The 23,581-nt window shown below is 38.8% G+C and overlaps 1 protein-coding gene across 1 annotated transcript in view; it reads left to right on the forward strand.

The window, feature by feature from the left end:
• Window positions 1-23,581, forward strand: part of LOC135231342 (paired mesoderm homeobox protein 2B-like) — a 58,134-nt gene that overhangs the window by 28,269 nt on the left and 6,284 nt on the right. The window contains exons 5-6 of the mRNA XM_064285201.1: window positions 17,689-17,781; window positions 22,696-22,799. The gene's annotated coding sequence lies outside the window, so the exon portion shown is untranslated. The remainder of the gene's footprint in view (window positions 1-17,688; window positions 17,782-22,695; window positions 22,800-23,581) is intronic.

A 23,581-nucleotide genomic window follows, 5' to 3' on the forward strand; every position in this document is an offset into this window, starting at 1 on the left:
TTGGTCTATCTTCCCTTTCCAATGTGTGTGAGATATAGAAGATATCACTCTTGAAATTGGTAACCTCATTTCCCTAGTAGGAAAAGTTTAATTTGGTAATGGTATTCAAGTGTTGTTTGTAGGTGGGACTCAGAATGGACAATTGCATTCCATCATCAAATGATTAAGTTTAGGAAAGGAGGGAACATAGACCTAAAATTGAGTTTATTCCTTTTTTTTTTTTTTTCTTTTTGTAAAAAAAAAAAACAGGCAAGGTTAGACTTTCTAAATGGTTTTCGTCCAAAACACTAATTAATTCTCAATGTTGGGTAGGATAGGATTTTGCTTCTGGGGGACATTTTGACATCTAGAGATGTTTTAGATCCCTTATGGCTCAGTGGTTAAGAGGTCAGCAGTTCAAATCCAGCCACTGTGTGGGAGAAGGATGTGGTAGTCTGTTTCTGTAAAGACTACAGCCTTGAAAACCTGATGGGACAGTTTTATAGGGTCACTAGTCATACTCATCTCGAAGGCACTGGTTATAGGGTCACTATGAGTCGAAATGGTCTCCACTGGCAATAGGCGTTTTAGTTTTAATTTAAATATGCACATATCTTACATTTTAAAGACTTGTTTGTGTATGTAAGTCAGTAGTTTTCAAAGTGTAGTCCTTGAACCCTTAGGACTAAAACCTGTTCATATTAATAATAAAATATTATATGCCCTTTTCTCTTTTATTTATTTATTTTAATAATTTTTATTGTGCTTTAAGTGAAAGTTTCCAAATCAAGTCAGTCTGCCACATACAAGCTTATATACACCTTACTCCATACTCCCACTTGCTCTCCCCCTAATGAGTCAGCCCGCTCCCTCCTTCCAGTCTCTCCTTTCCTGACAATTTTGCAAGTTTCTAACCCTCTCTACCCTCCTATCTCCCCTCCAGACAGGAGATGCCAACACAGTCTCAAGTGTCCTCCTGATACAAGTAGCTCACTCTTCGTCAGCATCTCTCTCCAACCCATTGTCCAGTCCCTTCCATGTCTGATGAGTTGTCTTTGGGAATGGTTCTTGTCCTGGGCCAACAGAAGATTTGGGGACCATGACCGCTGGGATTCCTCTAGTCTCAGTCAGACCATTAAGTCCGGTCTTTTTTATGAGAATTTGGGGTCTGCATCCCACTGATCTCCTCCCTCAGGGCTTCTCTGTTGTGCTCCCTATCAGGGCAGTCATCGGTTGTGGCCAGTCACCATCTAGTTCTACTGGTCTCAGGATGATGTGAGTCTCTTGGTTCATGTGGCCCTTTCTGTCTCTTGGGCTCATAGTTATCCTGTGACCTCGATGTTCTTCATTCTCCTTTGATCCAGGTGGGTTGAGACCAATTGATGCATCTTAGATGGCCGCTTGTTAGCATTTAAGACCCCAGGCGCCACATTTCAAAGTGGGATGCAGAATGTTTTCATAATAGAATTATTTTGCCAATTGACTTGGAAGTCCCCTTAAGCCATAGTCCCTAAACCCCCGCCCTTGCTGCGCTGACCTTTGAAGCATTCAGTTTATCCCGGAAACTTCTTTGCTTTTGGTCCAGTCCAATTGAGCTGATCTTCTATGTATTGAGTATTGTCCTTCCCTTCACCTAAAGTGGTTCTTATCTACTAACTAATCAGTAAATAACCCTCTGCCACCCTCCCTCCTTCCCCCCCCTTAACCACAAAAGTATGTGTTCTTCTCAGTTTATACTATTTCTAAAGATCTTATAATAGTGGTCTTATACAATATTTGTCCTTTTGCCTCTGACTAATTTCACTCAGCATAATGTCTTCCAGGTTCCTCCATGTTATGAACTGTTTCACAGATTCGTCACTATTCTTTATCGATGCGTAGTATTCCATTGTGTGAATCTACCACAATTTCTTTACCCATTCATCCGTTGATGGACACCTTGGTTGCTTCCAGCTTTTTGCTATTGTAAACAGAGCTGCAGTAAACATGGGTGTGCATATATCTGTTCGTGTGAAGGCTCTTATTTCTCTAGGGTATATTCCGAGGGGTGGGATTTCTGGGTTGTATGGTAGTTCTATTTCTAACTTTTTAAGAAAACGCCAGATAGATTTCCAAAGTCGTTGTACCATTTTACATTCCCACCTGCAGTGTATAAGAGTTCCAATCTCTCTGCAGCCTCTCCAGCATTTATTATTTTGTGTTTTTTGGATTAATGCCAGCCTTGTTGGAGTGAGTTGGAATCTCATCGTAGTTTTAATTTGCATTTCTCTAATGGCTAATGATCGAGAGCATTTTCTCATGTATCTGTTAGCTGCCTGAATATTTTCTTTAGTGAAGTACGTGTTCATATCCTTTGCCCACTTTTTGATTGCGTTGTTTGTCTTTTTGTGGTTGAGTTTTAACAGAATCATATAGATTTTAGAGATCAGGCGCTGGTCGGAGATGTCATAGCTGAAAATTCTTTCCCAATCTGAAGGTGGTCTTTTTACTCTTTTGGTGAAGTCTTTAGATGAGCATAGGTGTTTGATTTTTAGGAGCTCCCAGTTATCTGGTTTCTCTTCGTCATTTTTGGTAATGTTTTGTATTCTGTTTATGCCTTGTATCAGGGCTCCTAACGTTGTCCCTATTTTTTCTTCCATGATCTTTATCGTTTTAGTCTTTATGTTTAGGTGTTTGATCCACTTAGAGTTAGTTTTTGTGCATGGTGTGAGGTATGGGTCCTGTATCATTTTTTTGCAAATGGATATCCCTTTATGCCAGCACCATTTGTTAAAAAGACTATCTTTTCCCCAATTAACTGGCACTGGGCCTTTGTCAAATATCAGCTCCTCATATATGGATGGATTTATATCTGGGTTCTCAATTCTGTTCCATTGGTCTATGTGCCTGTTGTTGTACCAGTACCAGGCTGTTTTGACTACTGTGGCAGTATAATATGTTCTAATATTAGGTAGAGTGAGGCCTCCCACTTTCTTCTTTTTCAGTAATGCTTTACTTCTCCGGGGTTTCTTTCCTTTCCATATGAAGTTGGTGATTTGTTTCTCCATCACATTAAAAAATGGCATTGGAATTTGGGTTGGAATTTGGGTTGGAATTGCATTGTATGTATAGATGGCTTTTGGTAGAATAGACATTTTTACTATGTTAAGTCTTCCTATCCATGAGCAAGGCAGGTTTTTCCACTTATGTAGGTCCTTTTTAGTTTCTTGTAGTAGTACTTTGTAGTTTTATTTGTATAGGTCTTTTACATTTTTAGTAAGATTTATTCCTAAGTACTTTATCTTCTTGGGGGCTACTGTGAATGGCATTGATTTGGTGATTTCCTCTTCGATGTTCTTTTTCTTGATGTAGAGGAATCCAAGTGATTTTTGTGTGTTTATCTTATGACTGGAGACTCTGCCGAACTCTTCTATTAGTTTCAGTAGTTTTCTGGAGGATTCCTTAGGGTTTTCTGTGTATAAGCTCATGTCATCTGCAAATAGAGATAATTTTACTTCTTCCTTGCCAATCCGGATGCCCTTTATTTCTTTGTCTAGCCTAATTGCTCTGGCTAGGACCTCTAGCACAGTGTTGAATAAGAGCAGTGATAAAGGGCATCCTTGTCTGGTTTCCTTTCTCAAGGGAAATGCTTTCAGGCTCTCTCCATTTCGAGTGATGTTGGCTGTTGGCTGTGTATTAAAAAAAAAAAAAAAAAAAAAGATGCCCTTTATTATGTTGAGGAATTTTCCTTCAATTCCTATTTTGCTGAGAGTTTTTATCATGAATGGGTGTTGGACTTTGTCAAATGCCTTTTCTGCATCAATTGATAAGATCATGTGGTTTTTGTCTTTTGTTTTATTTATATGGTGGCTTACATTAATGGTTTTTCTTATATTAAACCAAAAGCTTGCATACCTGGTATAAATCCCACTTGGTCGTGGTGAATTATTTTTTTGATATGTTGTTGAATTCTATTGGCTAGAATTTTGTTGAGGATTTTTGCATCTATGTTCATGAGGGATACAGGTCTGTAATTTTCTTTTTTTGCGACGTCTCTACCTGGTTTTGGTATCAGGGATGTGGTGGCTTCATAGAATGAGTTAGGTAATATTTGGTCATTTTCTATGCTTTGAAATACCTTTAGTAGTAGTGGTGTTAACTCTTCTCTGAAAGTTTGGTAGAACTCTGCAGTGAAGCTGTCCGGGCCCAGGCTTTTTTTATTGGGAGTTTTTTGATTACCGTTTCAATCTCTTTTTTTGTTATGGGTCTATTTAGTTGTTCTACTTCTGATTGTGTTAGTTTAGGTAGGTAGTGTTTTTCCAGGAATTCATCCATTTCTTCAAGGTTTGCAAATTTGTTAGAGTACAATTTTTCATAATAATCTGATATGATTCTTTTAATTTCAGTTGGGTCTGTTTTGATGTGGCCCATCTCATTTCTTATGCGGGTTATTTGTTTCCTTTCCTGTATTTCTTTAGTCAGTCTGGCCAATGGATTATCGATATTGTTAATTTTTTCAAAGAACCAGCTTTTGGCTTTGTTAATTCTTTCGATTGTTTTCCTGTTCTCTAATTCATTTAGTTCAGCTCTAATTTTTATTATTTGTTTCCTTCTGGTGCCTGATGGATTCTTTTGTTGCTCGCTTTCTATTTGTTCAAGTTGTAGGAACAGTTTTCTGATTTTGGCTCTTTTTGTATGCGTGCATTTATCGATATAAATTGACCTCTGAGCACTGCTTTTGCTGTGTCCCAGAGGTTTTGATAGAAAGTATTTTCATTCTCGTTGCATTCTATGAATTTCTTTTTTCCCTCCTTAATGTCTTCTATAACCCAGTCTTTTTTCAGGAGGGTATTGTTCAATTTCGAAGTATTTGATTTCTTTTCCGTAATATTTCTGTTATGATTTCCATTTTTATGGCCTTGTGGTCTGAGAAGATGGTTTGTAATATTTCGATGTTTTGGATTCTGCAAAGGTTTGTTTTATGACCTAATATGTGGTCTATTCTAGAGAATGTTCCATGTGCGCTAGAAAAAAAAGTATACTTTGCAGCAGTTGGTTGGAGTGTTCTGTATAAGTCAATGAGGTCAAGTTGGTTGATTGTAGCAATTAGGTCTTCGGTGTCTCTATTGAGCTTCTTACTGGAAGTCCTGTCCTTCTCCAAAGTGGTGTGTTGAAGTCTCCTACTATAAATGTGGAGGTGTCTATCTCACTTTTCAGTTCTGGTAAAGTTTGTTTTATGTATCTTGCAGCCCTGTCGTTGGGTGCATAAATATTTAATATGGTTATATCTTCCTGGTAATTGTCCCTTTTATCATTATGTAGTGTCCTTCTTTATCCTTTGTGGTAGATTTAACTTTAAAGTCTATTTTGTCAAAAATTAATATTGCTACTCCTGGTCTTTTTTGTTTGTTGTTTGCTTGATATATTTTTTCCATCCTTTGAGTTTTAGTTTGTTTGTGTCTCTAAGTCTAAGGTGTGTCTCTTGTAGGCAGCATATAGATGGATCGTGTTTCTTTATCCAGCCTGAGACTCTCTGTCCCTATATTGGTGCATTTAGTCCATTTACGTGCAGCGTAATTATAGATATGTATGTGTTTACTGCTGTCATTTTGATGCCTTTTTATGTGTGTTGAGTATTTCATTTTTCCACTCACTTTTTGTGCTGAGACGTTTTTCTTTGTAAATTCTGTGTTCCTCATTTTCATAGTATTTGACTTTATGTTTGCTGAGTCATTATGTTTTTCTTGGTTTTTATTTTGAGTTATGGAATTGTTATACCTCTTTGTGGTTACCTTAATATTTACCCCTATTTTTCTAAGTAAAAACCTAACTTGTATTGTCTTTAATCGCCTTGTTTCCCACTCCATATGGCAGTTCTGTGCCACCTGTATTTAGTCCCTCTTTTTGATTATTGTGATTTTTTACATATTGACTTCAATGATTCCCTGTTTTGAGTGTTTTTTTTTTTTTCTTTTTAAAATTAATCTTAATTTGTTTTTGTGATTTCCCTGTTTGAGTTGATATCAGGATGTTCTGTTCTGTGACCTTTCGTTGTGCTGGTATCTGATATTGGTTTTCTGACCAAACAATTTCCTTTAGTATTTCTTGTAGCTTTGGTTTGGTTTTTGCAAATTCTCTAAGCTTGTGTTTATCTGTAAATGTTTTAATTTCGCCTTCATATTTGAGAGAGAGTTTTGCTACATATATGATCCTTGGCTGGCAGTTTTGCTCCTTCAGTGTTCTATATATGTCATCCCATTGCCTTCTTGACTGCCTGGTTTCTACTGAGTAGTCTGAACTTATCCTTACTGATTCTCCTTTGTAGGAGACCTTTCTTTTATTCCTGGCTGCTTTTAAAATTTTCTCTTTTTCTTTGGTTTTGGGAAGTTTCATGATAATATGTCTTGGTGATTTTCTTTTTGGATCAGTCTTGAATGGGGTTCGATGAGCATCTTGGATAGATACCCTTTCGTCTTTCATGATGTCAGGGAAGTTTTCTGCCAACAGATCTTCAACTATTCTCTCTGTATTTTCTGTTATCCCTCCGTGTTCTGGGACTCCAATCACATGCAAGTTATTCTTTTTGATAGCTTCCCACATGATTCTTAGGGTTTCTTCATTTTTTTTTTTAGTTCTTTTATCTGATTTTTTTTTCAGCTATATTGGTGTCAGTTCCCTTCTCCTCCAGATCCCCCACCCTGCATTCCAGTTGCTCGAGTCTGCTCCTTTGACTTCCTGTTGAGTTGTCTAATTCTGTAATTTTAGTGTTAATCTTTTGGATTTCTGAATGCTGTCTCTATGGATTCTTGCAGCTTATTCATTTTTCCACTCTGTTCTTGAATAATCTTTTTGAGTTCTTCAACTGCTTTATCAGTGTGTTCCTTGGCTTTTTCTGTAGATTGCCTTATTTCATTTCTGAGGTCATCCCTGATGTCTTGAAGCATTCTGTGAATTAGTTTTTTATATTCTGCATCTGGCAATTCCAGGTTTGTATCTTCATTTGGGAAAGATTTTGATTTTTAGTTTAGCAGTCACGGTCTGCTTCTTTATGTGGTTTGATATCACCTGCTGTCTCCGAGCCATCTCTAAGATATTGTAGTGATTTATTCTATATTTGCTCACTGAGTCTCATCTTGTTTTGTTTTCTTTCAATATTCGTAGATGGGCTACTAGATTGTGCTCTCTTGAATGTTGTAGCCCTTGAGTCACTTATATCCTATTACTAGCTGGTTTGGGCGGTTACCAGATATATAAGCCTAAGAATCCATTTACTATTCTTGAGTAGAATCTGATTTTGGGTCATCAAGTGTGTGGTGCAGACTCTCACCTATCCACCTAGAGAAGTAGTGGTGATAGTTGTGTTCACCACATTCTAGTAGCAGCAGGGGTTCACACTCCAGGAGGGGCAGGATGCTGACAGGCTTCCCTCAAGTTCCAGTGAGGTAGGTGTGTCTCTATTCCTAAAGCACTTTGGTGGGTGGGCTCTGCTGCTGTACCTTACGCCCCCAATGCAAGTACCTCTTCAAATTGGTAGGTGTCACCCTCTTTAGACCCCTAAGGCAGGAGGCTAGGTGGTCTGGGGGGAGCTTCAGCCCTCAGTTCCCTGTTATGGGTCCGTGAGAGTTCTGTTGAATACACAGAGATATCAGACCTGGGAAACTCGTCTTTCCAGTAATCTGCTAAAAAAAAATTAGTCTGATCCCTATCAGAATTGCCTTTGCATTATAATAGCCACCTTGTTCCCTGTAGGGATGAAAGCCCAAGGCTGTGGATCACATATGTTTGGCTGGAGCTGGTTCTGTGTTTTTAGTCCAATTAGGGAAGGATTTTTGGTCCCTGGGTTTTTTGTAGCTGCTTCTCTCAGGCCAGGAGAATGGGTTAGGAAAAGACCAAAAAAAAAAAAAAAACCGTGCAGCACACGTCACTCTCTGGCTCAGGAAATCCCAATGTTAATGAAGCCGCCTGGGAAGGGGAGGGGAGGTTTCCGATAAATAGGAGAGAGTAACACCCCAGAATATAGACAAAGTTAATTATCTTGCTTGGGATGACTGTTTTATCTGAGATTCCCGAGGGGCGTGTTGAGTCGACTGTGTGCGCTGGCTGGGTAGAGATTGCCGCCGAAGGTCAGGCCCGCGTCCCATGCTTGTGCTGTCTCAGAAGCCATGTTCAGTTCCTCCGCTCCCAGTCCGAAGCCCAGCGCCAAGGTTCCCCGGCTGAAACTCTGCACTCCAGGCTCCCAAAACCAGTCGCTGCTTCCCGGTGACTTCTGTCAGCTGCGTTGCTGCACTACCTGAGTGCACTGGCTGGGCTTCCCCCGAGGTCACTTTTGGGGGCTAGGGCTGCGTCCCGTGTTTGCGCCATCTCAGGATGGCGTGCTCAGCTCCCCTGCACCCAGTCCAAAGCCCGGCGCCAAGGTTTCCTGACTGGAACGCTGGCTTCAGGCTCTGAAAACAGTCACTGCTTCCCCGTGGTTGTTCGTTCCAGTCCCTGTCACTCAGGTCAACTCTTTAGATCTGTGTTTGATGGTCAGGGTTCGTAGATTGTCACGTATGTGATTGATGCACTTGTTTTTGCAAGTCTTTGTTGCAAGAGAGATCCGAGGTAGCTTATACCTAGTCAGCCATCTTAACCCCCACCCTTTTCTCTTTGATGTTTGGATTAAAGATGCAAAAGCAATGCTGAGTAAAACAGCTGATACCTTAGCAGGAAATCAAGGCAGTGGCACTGAATTTTCTAGTAGTGTATATTCTTCTCTGTCATGAATACTTCATGTCATACAGTTAAAAAAAAAAATTCATTTTTACTTCAGATTCTTTTTCAGTGCAAATTAAATTTCACTATACTTGGCTCTAGAGTGTCTGTGTGATAAAATGGGTATGTGCTGCAGAGGGAAAGAATTTGTGTGATTGAGTTGCTAGCTCAGCTACCTCCCTCCCCATTTTCATGTAGTATCTTCTTTAATTGAAAAAACAACTGAAAAACCATTGTTATTCAGACTTTGGTATTTGGCAAACATTTCTTTGAAAATGAACAAAATGAACTTGTTACTAATGATAAAATTGGAGGTTTCAGGCAAAAAATTAGAATTTGGGGATACCTGTATGGGCTACCTTGAGCTTGATAGCATTCTAGTAGAGACATTTGTGGTAATAATGATAGGATAGTAATGGTGATATTATTTAATGAACTGTGTCAACGTTTGGAAGAACTGAATAACTCAGCAAACCAACATTTTCCAGATGGCGTTATGAAATCACACATAGGTAAAGATCCCATTCAAAGAGCAAGTTAGACAAATGGATTTTGTGTGTGTGTGTGATAAAATATGTATAACAAAACATTTGGCATTTCAACTATTTGTATATGTACAATTCAGTTACATTTATTACATTCACCATGCTGTGCAGTTGTCATCCCTATCCATTTCCAAATTTTTTTGTTATCACCCTTAACAGAAACTCCATACTCCTTAAGGAATAACTTTCTATTTTCCCCTCCCACCTGCCCTTAGTAAGCTCTAATAAACATTGGTCTCTATGCATTTGCCTGTTCTAGGTATTTTATATAGGTGGGTCATACACTATTGTCCAGTAGTGTCTGACTTAGTTCACTCAGTGTAATCTTTTCAAGGTTCATCCATGTTTTAACATGTATCAGAACTTCATATTTCTTCATGGCTGAATTACTGCATTGTATGGATATCCCACATTTTATCCATTCATCTGTTGATGAATACTTAGGTTGTTTCCACTTTTTGGCAATTGTTAATAATGCTCCCCCCACGTGTCTGTCATTTTGTTGTACTGTGGGGGCTTGCGATTTCCTGTGACACTGGAATTTCTGCCACTGGTACTCAGATACCAGCAGGGCCACTCATGGTGGACAGGTTTTAGTGAGCTTCCAGACTAAGGCAGACTAGGAAGAAGGACCTAGTGGTCTATTTCTGAAAAGAATTAGCCAGTGAAAACCTTCTGGATAGCAGTGGAACATTGTCAGAGGCTGTCCCAGAAGATGAGCTGCCTCCTCAGAGTAGAGTTAACTTAATGACGTGGATTGAGTCAAGCTTTTGGAACCTTCGTTTCCTGATGTGGCATGACTCAAAATGTGAAGAAACAGCTGCGAATATCCATTAATAATCGGAACCTGGAATGTACAGAGTATGAATCTAGGAAAATTGGAAATGATAAAAAACAAAATAGAACACATAAACATCAATGTCCTAGGTGTTAGTGAGCTGAAAAGGACTGATACTGACCATTTTGAATTGGACAATCATATGGTCTGCTATGCCAGCAGCAACAACCTGAAGAAGAATAGCATTGCATTCATCATCAAAAAACATTTCAGGATCTATCCTGAAGTACAGTGCTGCGAGTGATAGGATAATATCCATATGCCTGCCAGGAAGATCAGTTAACGTGACCTACTTTTCAAATTTATGCACCAACCACTAAGGTCAAAGATGAAGAAATTAAAGATTTTTTAACAACTTCTGCAATCTCCAATTGATTGAACATGCAATCAGGATGCATCGATAATTATTGGTGATTGGAATGCAAAAGGTGGAAACAAAGAAGGATTGGCTGGTGGAAAATATGGCCTCAGTGATAGAAACGATGCTGGAGCTCGCAGGATAGAATTTTGCAAGACCAATGACTTTTTCATTGCAGATATCTTTTTTGAATAACATAAGTGTCAGTTATATACACAGGCCTCACCAGATGGAATACACAGGAATCAAATCAACTACATCTGTGTAAAGAGATGATGGAGAAGCTCAGTATCATCAGTCAGAACAAGGCCAGGGGCCGACTGCAGAACAGACCATCAACTGTTCATATGTAAGTTCAAGTTGAAGCTAAAGAAAATTAGAACAAGTCCAGGAGAGCCAAAGTACAGTCTTGAGTATATCCCGCCTGAATTTAGTGACCATCTCAAGAATAGATTTGACACGTTGAACACTAATGACCAGACAGGTTGTGGAATGACATCAAGGACATCATACGTGAAGAAAGCAAGAGGTCATTAAACTGACAAGAAAGAAAAGACCAAAATAGGTGTCAAAAGAGACTCTGAAACTTGCTCTTGAACATCAGGTATCTAAAGCAAATGCAAGAAATGATGAAGTAAAAGAGCTGAACAGAAGATTTCAAAGGGTGGCTCCAGAAGACAAAGTAAAGTAACCCGGAGTTAGGAAACCAAAAGGGAAGAACATGCTGGATGTTTCTCAAGCTGAAAGATCTGAAGAAAAAATTCAAGCCTGAAGATGCAATATTCAAAGATTCTATAAGGAAAATATTAGATGACACAGGAAGCATCAAAAGAAGATGGAAGGAATACACAGTCACTATACCAAAAAGAATTGGTCAACATTCAGCCATTTCAGGAGGTAGCCTATGAGCAGGAACCAGTGGTACTGAAGGAAGAGGTTCAAGCTGCACTGAAGGTATTGGCAGAAAAACAAGGCTCCAGGAATTGATGGACTACCAATTGAGATGTTTCAGCAAACAGATACAGTGCTGCAAGTGCTCACTTGTCTATGCCAAGAAATTTGGAAGGCAGCTTCTTGGCCAGCCAACTGGAAGAGATCGGTATTTGTGCTCATTCCAAATAAAGGTGATGCAACTGAATGCAGAAATTATCCAACAGTATTAATATTACACGCAAGTAAAATTTTGCTGAAAATACATGTAGAATGAGCTGCAGCAGTATATCAACAGGGAACTGCCAGAAATTCAAGCCAGATTCAGAAGACGAGGTGGAAAGAGGGGTATCATTGCTGATGTTGGATGAATCTCGGTTGAAGGCAGAGATAACCACAGAGATGTTTACCTCTGTTTTACATTGACTGTGCAGAGGCAGTCGACTGTGTGGATCATAACAAATTATGGATGATTGCCAAGGATGGGAATTTCAGAACACTTAATTGTGCTCATGCAGAATCTGTACATAGATAAAGAGGGAGTCGTTGGAACTGAACAAGGGGATACTGCATTGTTCAAAGTCAGGAAAAGCGTGTGTCAGGGTTGTATGCTTTCACCATATTTATTCAATCTGTATGCTGAGGAAATAATCTGAAAAGATGGACCATATGAAGAAGAATGAGGGAACAGGATTGGAGGAAGACTCGTTAACAACCTGCAATATGCAGATGACAAAACCTTGCTTGCTGAAAGTGAAGAGGACTTGAAGCACTTATTGATGAAGATCAAAGACTACAGCCTTCGGTATGGATTACACCTCAATAAAGAAAACAAAAATCCTCACAACTGGGCCAGTAAGCAGCATCATCATAAACAGAAAAGATTGAAGTTGTCAAGTATTTCATTTTACTGGATCCATAATCAACACCCATGGAAGCAGCAGTCAGGAAATCAAAGGACACATTGGGTAAATCTGCTGCAAAAGACCTTTTTAAAGGGTTAAAAAGCAAAGATGTCACCTTGAAGACTAAGGTTGGCCTGACCCAAGCTATGGTGTTTTAAATCGTATCTGCATGTGAAAGCTGAACAATGAATAAGGAAGACTGAAGAAGAATCAATGCCTTTGAGTTAATGGTGTTGGTGAAGAATATTGAGTATACCATGGACTGCCAGAGGAATGAACAATCTGTCATGGAAGAAGTACAACCAGAGTTCTCCTTGGCAGCAAGGATAGCAAGACTTCATCTCTCATACTTTGGGTATGTTATCAGGAAGGACCAGTCCCTGCAGAAGGACATCACGCTTGGTAAGGTGGACGGAGGGTCAGTGAAAGAGAGGAAGACCCTCAACGAGGTGGATTGACACAATGGCTGCAACAATGGGCTCAAACATAGCAACAATTGTTAGAATGGCACAGGACCATGCAATTTTTTGTTCTGTTTTGCATAGGGTCACCATTAGTTGGAACCAACTCGACGGCATCTAACAATAACAACAACAATAATAATGCTCCAGTGAACATTGGTAAGCAGGAAACAGACCCTGAGTCTTAGGCTGGGTTTTCTAGAGAAGCAAATTCAGTAAAGTGGATAAGTACATATGGAGAGAGATTTGTGTGAAGGAAATGGCTAATGTCATAGAGGCTGGAATGTCCTAAATCCATGGATCAGGCTGGAGGCTTCTTGTGAATCACATAGCTGCAGGGCTGGGGAACCCAAAATCGGCAGGCAAGATGGCAGGTAAGCTGCTATCTCCAGTCCCAATAACTGGAGGTCAGAGAAACAGGAGCCAGCTGCAGAATCCAGAACGAGCAGAAGTCCATGAGCCTTGCCAGCAAGTCTTCCTATATTGATTGCAGACCACACCCCCAAGGAAACTCCCTTTCAACTGATTGGCTACTCACAGCAGATCCTATCATTGAGGTGATTACATTATATCTTCTCATCATGGAAGTGATTACATCATTATACGACTGCCAAACCACTGAGAGTCACGGCCCAATCAATTTGAAACACAACCATAATGATCACACCCTGCTTTCAAGTCTTTTGGGTAGGTATATACCTAATAGTGCAATGGCGGAGTCATATGGTAATTCTGTGTTTAACTTTATGAGGAACCACCAGACTTTTCCACAGCAACTACACCATTTTACATTCCCACCAACAGTTGATTAGGGTTCCAATTTTTCCATATCCTTGCCAACACTTCTTATCCTCTATTTTTCTGGTAATAGTTATCCTAGTGAGAGTGAAGTGCTATTGTGGTTTTGATTTGCATTTCCCTAATGATTAATGACGTGTCAAGCGTCTCTTTTTTCCCTTAAGTTAAAATTTTTTTAGTTTATTGTAGTTTAGGTGAAGATTTACAGAGCGAACTAGTTTCTTATTTAACAATTAATACACATACTGTTTTGTGACAGTGGTTGCCAACCCCACGACATGTCAACACTCTCCCCTTCTCAATCTTGGGTTCCCCATTACCAGCTTTCCTGTCCCCTGCTGCCTTCTTGTCCTTGCCCCTGGGGTGGTGTGCCCTGTTAAGTCTCCTTTTGTTTTATGGGTCTGTTTAATCTTTGGCTGATGGATGAACCTCAGGAATGATGACCTCATTACTGAGCTAAAAGTGTGTCTGGGGGCCATACTCTCGGGGCTTCTCCAGTCTCTGTCAGGCCAATAAGTCTGGTCTATTTTTGTGAGTTAGAATTTTGTTTTACATTTTTCTCCAACTCTGTCTGGGACCCTCTACTGTGATCCCTGTCAGAGCAGTTGGTGATGGTAGCCGGGCATCATCTAGTTGTGCTGGACTCAGTCTGGTGGAGGCTGTAGTAGTTGTGTTCCATTAGTTCTTTGAGCTAATCTTTCCCTTGTGTCTTTGGTTTCCTTTATTCTCCCTTGTGTTGAGCATCTTTTTATGTGCTTATTGGCTGTTTGTATGTTCTTTAGAGAAATGTCTGTTCAAATGCTTTGCCCATTTTTAAATTTGGTGGTTTGTTTTTTGTTGTTAAGTTCTAGGGTTTTTTTGGTTTTGGTTTTTTTAATATTCTGGATACTAAACCCTTATCAGATATATGGTTCCTAAATATTTTCTTGGATTCTGTAGGTTGTTTCTTAACTTCCTTGAAAAAAATCCTTTGGAAGTTTTTAAATTTGGAGAACTGGATTTATCTGTTTTATCTTTTGTGCTGCTTTTGGTGTTATATCTTAGAATCCGTTGTTGGAAACTGGATCCCAAAGCGTGTTTTATTCTTAGCATTTTACGCTTTTAGTTCTGACATTTAGATCGTTGATCTATTTTGAGTTAGTTTTCATACATGGTGTGAGGTATGGGTCCAATGTCATTCTTTTGCAGTCTTTTTCTCAGCACCATTTATTGAAGACTATTCCCCAATTGAATGCATTTGGCACCTTATAAAAAAATAAGTTAACTGTAGAAAATGAATTTATTTCTGGACTCCCAATTCTATTTAATTCATTTATATCTTTGTCATTATACCAGTACCAAACTGTTTTGATTACTGTAGCTTTATACTAGTTTTTGAAATAGAGAAGTTTGAGTCCTCTTACAGAGTTTTTATTTTTCAGGGTTGCTTTGGCTTTTTGGAGCCCCTTGCAGTTTCATATCAATTCGAGGTTTGACTTTTCCATTTCTGCTAATAAACTGTTGAAATTTGTGTAAGGATTGCATTGAATCTGTTGACTGGTTTGAGTAGTATTGACATTTTAACAATATTAAGAACGTGGAATGTGTTTTCATTTATTTAGGTGTTTAATTTCTTTCAGCAGTGTTTTATGGTGTTCAGTTAAAAGTCTTTGTCCTCCCTGGTTAAATTAATTCCTAGGTATTTTATTCTTTTAGATGTTTTTGTCTTTGAGATAGTTTTCCTTGCCTTTTTAAAATAATTTTTTTCTTGCTGAGAGTATATGCAGCAAAATATATACCAATTCAACACTTTCTGCATGTACAATTTAGTGACATTGATTGCATTCTTTGAATTGTGCAACCATTCTCACCCTCGTTTTCTGAGATAATCCTTCCCCATAAGCATAAACCCTAAGACTCTTACATAATCTTTTGAATCGTGTCGTCAGTTTGATCCCACATAAATAAGTCTTAAAAGAACATAATGCTCAAGGCATTCTTTACTAGTTAAGCTGAAGTATTGTTTGGTTTTAAGAAGACTTCAGGGGATATTTTTGGTTTTAGGTTTAAGGTTATCTTAGGGTAGTAATTTCAGAAGTTTGTCCATCCCCCATGGCTCCACAAAGTCTTGAGTCTGAGAATTTGAAGTTGTGTTCTGCATTTTACCCGTTTTGATCAGAATTCTTCTGTGGAATCTTGGATCAAAATGTTCAGTAATGGTAGTCAGGCACCATCCAGGTCTTCTGGTCACCTGGCAAATGAGGGAGTTGTTCATGGATGCAATTATCCACACATTCCATTTCTACCTCCTGTGCCTGACTCTCCTTCTTCTCCTTCTTCTGGCAAATAGTTACCAGTTGTTGTGCCTTGGATGGCAGATTGCAAGCTTTGAAGACCCCAGGCACTGCACAGCAAACAAGGAGGTAGAACAAAAGCACTAAACACAGTATTAGGCCAGTTAACTTGGATGTCCCGTGAAACCATGACCCTAAACTTCTGAACCAAGGAACCAAATCCCAGGAGGTATTTGGTCGTACAGAAGCAGTCTTAGCAGCTCCTCTCTTTTTGTTGTTGTTGTTTTTGTAAACATATCTGTTGCACAACTTTTGCCAGTTCAGCTTTTTACAGGTGTTCACCTTAATGACAGCAGTTTCATTAATTGGCTGTATAACCTTGACTTTGACAAATATAATTTTTCCATCACCATAACCCAAACCTCGGTTCCTTATAAGCAGTAACCCTCTTTTTTTCCCCTGCTTCCTGGAAAAAAAAAAAAAATTTTTTTTTTTTTTTCCTGTCCCAGTAGCCACTAAGAAACTTTGGTCTCTATACATTTGCCTTTTCTTATCTTTTTCTGTAAGTGAGGCCGTACAATATTTATCTTTTTATGATCGACTTGTTTCACTCAGCATAATGTCTTTAAGCTCCATCCATATTAAAGCATGTATCAAGACTTCATTTCTCTTACTGACTGAATGGTATTCCATTGTATGTATGCTCCACATTTTTGTTTATACATTTGTCTGTTGATGGGCATTAAGGTTGTTTGGCTGTTCTAAATAGTGCTGCAGTAAACATTGGTGTACAATGTTTACTCTCTTCAAGTCTCTGTTTTCAAGTCTTTGCAGTATATGCCTAGGAGTGGAATTGCTGGGTTATCTGATAGCGTTTTTAGTGTTTTGAGGAACTGCTACACTGTTTTCCACAGTGGTCGTACCATTTTGCATTCTACCAGCAATGGATAATGGTTCCAGTTTCCCCACATCCTCACCCTGACCATATTTGTTACTTTTTTTTTTTTTTAAGCCAACCTAAACAAACAAAAACCCATTGCCTTCAAGTAGATTGCAACTCGTTGCAGCCCTCTAGGACAAAATAGAACTACCTCATAGGGTTTCCAAGGAGCAATTGGTGGATTCGAACCGCTGACTTTTTGGTTAGCAGCTGAGCTCTTAACCCGCTGACTTTTTGGTTAGCAGCTGAGCTCTTAACCATTATGCTACCAGCCTGGTGAAATGCACCCTCACTGTGGTTTTGATTTGCATCTCTTGATGACTAATGATGTTGAGTATCTTTTCATGTGTTTGTTGGCCATTTGAATGTCTTTTTTGGTGAAATGTCTATTCAAGTCCTTTGCCCATTTTTTGATTGGGTTATTTGTCTTCTTGTTGTTAGGTTGTTGAGACTTTATATGTATTTTGGGCTTTAGATTCTTCTCGAATATATGGCTTCCGAAGATATTCTCCCGGTCGGTAGCTTGCCTTTTCACTTTTTGGTAAAGTGTTTTGATAAACAGAAATCTTTAATTTTTATGAGGTCCCATTAATCTATTTTACCTTTTGCTGTTTGTGCATTTGTTATTGTATAGGTAATCCATTGTTCAAAACTAGGCCTGACAGCATTGCCTCTGCATTTTCTTCTAGCAATGTTATGGCTTTACTTTTCACATTTATGTTCTTACTTCATTTTGAATTTGTTTTTGTATGTTTCATTTTTCTGCATATGGAAATTCAATTTTCCTAACACCATTTATAGAGGAGACTTTTCTTTCCATATCGAATGGAACTTAGCACCCTTATCAAAAATCAGTTGATCACAGATGTGTGGATTTATTTCTGGACTCTCAGTTCTATCCCATTGATTTGTGTTTCTTTTGTTACACTAGTACCAGACCGTTTTGATTGATGTTTTCTACTGGTCAAGTTTTGATGTCCTATCAAAGAAGAATATCCACAATTATCTGAAAAGGCTGTTTTGTGTGAGTAGAGATTTTCTGCATGTTCTTGAATGAAGACAGTTTATTTCAACACATGGCTATGAGACACCAACTTTTTTCTTTTTAATTCAGACATTAAAGAGTTTCGTAAAAACATGAAACTGTGCTACTCTTTTCACAAAATTCTTTTGAAGATAATTGTTTTCATAGCAAATTTATTTCTGTTAATAGGTAAATGATATTTTATTATGAAATGAATTTAAAAATAGTTTTTTTAGATTTTTAGTTTTAATTTGGAATGCAGTAAACATTAGTAGATACAACCCACATGAGCAAACTTCTTTGAGGAACTCAGTAATCTATACATGTGGAAGGGTCCTCTTCACAATTTTTAAACCAAATAGACTCCTAAGAGTTGTCCCTCAGATATTGTTGAACGTCAGTTTGTGTCTCTTGTTAGGCTAGTCTGCCATAGATTAGGCGATGGAATTGGGCTTTGAAGGAAAGTTTTGACCTTTTCATTTAAGACTTGAATATACTTTTAAGGTATAAAATATATGACAGAATTTAAATTGATGGTTACATTTTGACTTCATATGGCTAAAGAAAGTGTTACCTGCAGATCAAATGAGTGGATAATTATATCCAGAAGAAAAAGAAAAGAATTTCAGAAAATGATGAATAAAAAATACTGAACTGTGAACTGCAAATAATTGTGGAACAAGCATTGTCTTAAACTGTTGGCATCGAGTGGATTCTGACTCATAGCGACCCTAAGCATTATCCTAATGGGAATCTTAATTAGACAAACAAGATTAGGTTTAGTAAACACCTTAAATGAAAGAGATTGCAAAGTATAAGAGGGGGTACAGTACGAGTATTTTAATTACTGATAACACTACAGATTTACCCAACCATAAAGAAATAGAAATAATAGTTTATTTGTCTCTGTGAACTATGTGTTTGAGTAAATTGTTGGTAGGTACTATGAAAGTTAAAAAAAAAAAAAAAATTTTTTTTTTTTTTTTTTACTGTGAAAGTTAATTGTGAGGAACATTTATGAAAACCTTACTGAAGGTAATTTAGAGACTTCACAGATATTTTTCTTTATCTGTATAAAATTAATCAGGATTACCTTGACTTAAGAAGTCCTGATGGTACAATGGTTAAGGACTCAGCCACTACTTAAAAGCAATGAACAATCTGAAAAGGAAATTTAGAAAACAATTCCATTTTCAATGACATCTTAAATAATACAATACCAAAGAATTAGTTTAACCAGGAAGCTGAAAAAAGTGTACACTGAAAACTATAGAAAAAGGTCATTGAAAGAAATTAAAGAAGATCTGAATAAAGGGAAAGACACAGTTAATATTGTTAAGATAGAAATACTACCCAAAGTGACCTAGAGATTCAACATGATTCCTATCAAAATGCCAGTAGTCTTTATTGCAGAAGTAGAAAAGCCAATCCTCAAATTCATATGGAATTGCAAGGAGCCCCCGATAGCCAAAGCAATCTTGAAAAAGAACAACAAAGTAGGAGGACTCACACTTCTATTTCAAAATGTACTATAAAGCTACAGTAACCCAAACAGTCTGGTACTGGTATACAGAGAGAGATATAGACCAACAGGCTAGAATTGGGAGTCCAGAAATAAACGCATGTATCTGTGGGCAACTGATGTTGAACTAGGGTGCCAAGTCCCTTCAGTGGGGGAAAAAATAGTCTCTTCAACAAATGGTGCTGGGACTGTTGGATCTCTCTATGCACAAGAATGAAGTTTGACTCGTATCTCATACCATATATAAACATAAAATCAAAATGGATCAATGACTTAAGTGTAAGAACTAAAACCATGAAGCTCTTAGAATAGGGGTGATGCTTCAGGACCTAGTTTTTGACAGTGGATTCTTACATATGATGCCAAAAGCATGAACAATAAAAGATAAAATAGATAAATTCGACTTCATCAAAATTAAAAACTTCTGTGCATCAGAGAAATTTATCAAGGAAGTGAAGAAACAACCTACAGAATGGGAGAAAATATTTGGGAAGCATGTAATATCCAGAATATGTATTAAGGCACAGTGGTTAAGAGCTAAGGCTGCTAACCAAAAGTTCGGCCATTTGAATCCACCAGTTGCTCTTTGGAAACCCTATGGGGCAGTTCCACTTTGTCCTATAGAATCGCTATCAGTCAGAATCAACTTGATGGCAACGGGTTTGGGTTTTACCTGTGGCGATTCAGTGGCAAAATTCTCAACCTCTATGTGGGAGACCCCTGTCTGTCAGTGGAGATTAGCTGAATATGATGCCGAATAGGTTTCCGTGGAGCTTCCAGACTAAGATGAACTAAGAAGAAAGGCCAGTGGCAATCTTCTTCTGAAAAATCAGCTAATGAAAACCCCATGGATCACAGCGGTCCATTCTGCAACCGATCATGTGAGTGATATAGGACTAGGCAGTATTTCATTCCGTTGTGCATGGGGTCTCCATGAATCAGAGGCGGACTCAGCAACAGCTAACAGCAAGAACAACTCAACAACAAAAAGACCAATGACTCAGTTAAAAATGGGCAAAGGACTTGACTAGACATTTCATCAAAGAACTATCCAAATGGGCAATAAGCATATGAAAAGATGCTCAAAGGCCATTAGTCATGGTTGTTAGTGGCCATTGAGTCAAGTTGCTAGCATTCCACCCTGACTTGCGGAGACCTCATCCACAACAGAATGAAATGCTGCCTGGTCTTGTGCCGTCCTGTCCCCGTGATGAGTTGCAGATCGGCAGGCTTTTCTTCCTAGTCCGTCTTAGTCGGGAAGCTCCACTGAAACGTATTCAGCATCATAGCAACACACAAGCCTCCGCTGACAGACGGGCGGTAGCTGCACATGAGGTGCATTGACCTGGAATCAAACCTGCGTCTCTTGCATGGAGGGCAAGAATTCTACCCCTGAAACGCCACTGCCCCCTTAACAGTGTTTCATAGCATTTTCAAATTTCGTGTCCTTGAAATTAAATTTATCGTTTTCCTTTCCCCAAAAATTCTGTTACTCTCTGTGTTTCCCTCGTTGGTGAACGGTGCTATCATCTGTTCAGTTCCAAAAGTCATAAATTCAAAAGTCATTCTTAACTCCTCCTTCCATCACCCTGCCATAGTCACTTGATTACTAAGTTCTGTTGATTCTGTCTTAATATCCTAGAAATTGTTCCTCTTCTTTCATTCCTTCTGCTATGGTTCAGGTTCTTATTTGAACCATTGACTACTGCATCAGCCTCTTAATTGCCTTTCTGGACTTTAGGCTGACTCTTTGATCTTTCTTGTTAGTGCATTCAATTCTTAATATTTCTAAGATACAAATTTCAATAGTCACACCAGTGGTTAAAATTTTCAATTATTGGCCATCACCTTCATGATAAAAAAAAAACAGTGGCATTAAATATAGCTTAGTGCATTACTTATTGCGGTGCAGTGAATTAATATGGCCCTTGTAGCCATGGTCTTTGTAATTCCCACCAAATGACTGGGTAAGACTATGCGAATGAGGTGCTTGTGGCCCACCAAAGGGGTTGGCAAGTTTGTTAATAATATAAATAAGGGGCATGGCACCTTGTGGGAGTACAACCATGCAGATAGGTGTATGCAGCCCTAATGAGGGGATTGGTTAGTTTTACCATCTGACTAGGCTTAAAATGAACCATCCCAGAGGTGGAGGATTTCAACACCACTAAGAAAGAAGAGTCAAGAGTGGAGTGCATCCTTTGGACCCAGGATCCTTGTGCTGAGATCCTCCTAGATTCAGTAGACAGACAGAGAGTTGTGACACCAGAGATGGTGAGAAACAGCCGCAGAGAAATGGTGGCAGCAGAGGCAGCAGAACCAGGAGACTGGCAGGAGGTGGCGAGGTTGGCTTCCCAAGCCACAGAGCGAGAGAGTTGAGCACCTGTGGGGTGCCTCCAGGTCCTTACCGGCAGAGTTAAAAGAGCTTTGTAACACTTACCTGAGCAGGGCAGAGGCCAAGGGGCCAGAGAAAGATGTGCCTGCAAAGACACTGAGAAGAGGCTGTCCTGATCAAAGAACTGTGTCCTGAGCATCCCTGAACCTGAATTGTCACCTGTTACTTCCCTAATAAACTCCATAATTATCAATATTGTCTGTGAGTTCTTTGTGGTCATTGCAACAAATTATTAAACCCAGCAGAGGAGTAGAGAGTGCCGTGGGAGGGACGGTTGGTGTCATAATTGGTAAAAAGGTTGAAAGGTGGAGGCATGTCTGACTCCTGCCTTGTAAGAACCAGCATGGGCTGTTGATTTTGATTCTCCTTCTCGCATATGAAGTTAGAGGAGGTCAGATGCCCCGCTATGCCATTTTTACACTTGCGTTTTCTGATTTTATTCTTTGAACAGTCCTTTGCTACTGTCCTGGTTGCACAGATGAGGAAATTGAGACCTAGATTTAAACCCAGGACTGTCTGTTTTTAAAGTTTATGCTCTTAGGCACTTTCTTATGTTACTTATATAGGACATTCAAGACCCCTTCTGTTGTGGCTCTTACCCACTTGTCTAGTGTCTACTTGACATTTTTTAAGGTAACTTCCTTGAGGGCAGAGATCATATCCCACACCAGGCATTTTCTTAAAACATAGTAGGCACTTGGTAAATGTTTGTTGAATGAGTGTTAAGCAGTGATGAATAGCAGGGAACAGTGAGACTAGCCCAGTGTAGAAAGACATGAAAGAGACATCTGAAGAAAAGGATTCCTCTGGCTGGCCATGTTCATAAACGGTCAGCCTTTGGGTTAAAGCAAAATAGTGAGAGGTAACCGAATGAGGGAAATGAAATCCAGAAAGGGTGATTAAAAGAGAGAAACTTTTTGTTTTTGATTTGAATGAATTGTGTCCTAGGGTTGTAAGAACCTGAAAATGAAGCCTCTAAATACCTTTTTATTTTTAGGACTTGTGGAATTAAAGAGAGAGATGCCTGAAAACTAGAGACAGAGAAGTATATTTTTCAGAAACGGGAAGAAGGAAGACTATAGAGCTTGATATGGCCCTCAGGTGAGAGTCTAGAATAAATTACTTAAAGGATAAATTGTTTCCAGGAGAGGTGAAGCACTAATCATTAGGAAATAGCCTGAATTCATTAAGAAATAAAACAGCAGAGCCTTCTTTTTGCACATGGAGCCTGTTGTTTTCCATCCATTGGATGAGATATAAGGTGTACTCATCAAAAGCACAGATGGCACAGATCATGGGAGGGAGAGGGTGTCAGCTAGGATGGGCTAGATTCTGCTGTAGTAATAACCTCAAATTCTGGTGGTTAAAAACAAAAGAGATTTAGTTTTTACATAATATATTTTTGGTGATTCCAATTCAACAGGTTTCACACATATTACTTAATGACATTGGTTACATTCTTTTTTTTTCCCCCTATTATTGCATAGGGTATATTTGTTTTTACAAAAGTAGAATAACTATAACAACACTGATCTACCATGCCTGATATGGTCAGTGTGCCCCATCCGTATTTCCTGGGACCACAATATCATTTTTAAAATTTTATATTCTTGAGAATATGTATACACCAAATTCACCACATACACCAATTCACCACATACACCATAACATACACCAATTCACCACAATTCAGTAACACTGATTACATTCTTCGAGTTGTGTAACTATTCTCACTCTCCTTTTCGTTTCTAGTGTTGTTCCTCCCACATTAACATAAACTCACTGCCTCCTAAAGTTCCTATCTAATCTTTTGAGTTGCTGTTACTTTGATCCCATATAGTCCTTCAAAGAGCACAGTGCTCAAAACAGACATTTTTTTACTA

Source organism: Loxodonta africana, chromosome 4 (genome assembly GCF_030014295.1).
Source record: "Loxodonta africana isolate mLoxAfr1 chromosome 4, mLoxAfr1.hap2, whole genome shotgun sequence".
Lineage (NCBI taxonomy): Eukaryota > Metazoa > Chordata > Mammalia > Proboscidea > Elephantidae > Loxodonta > Loxodonta africana.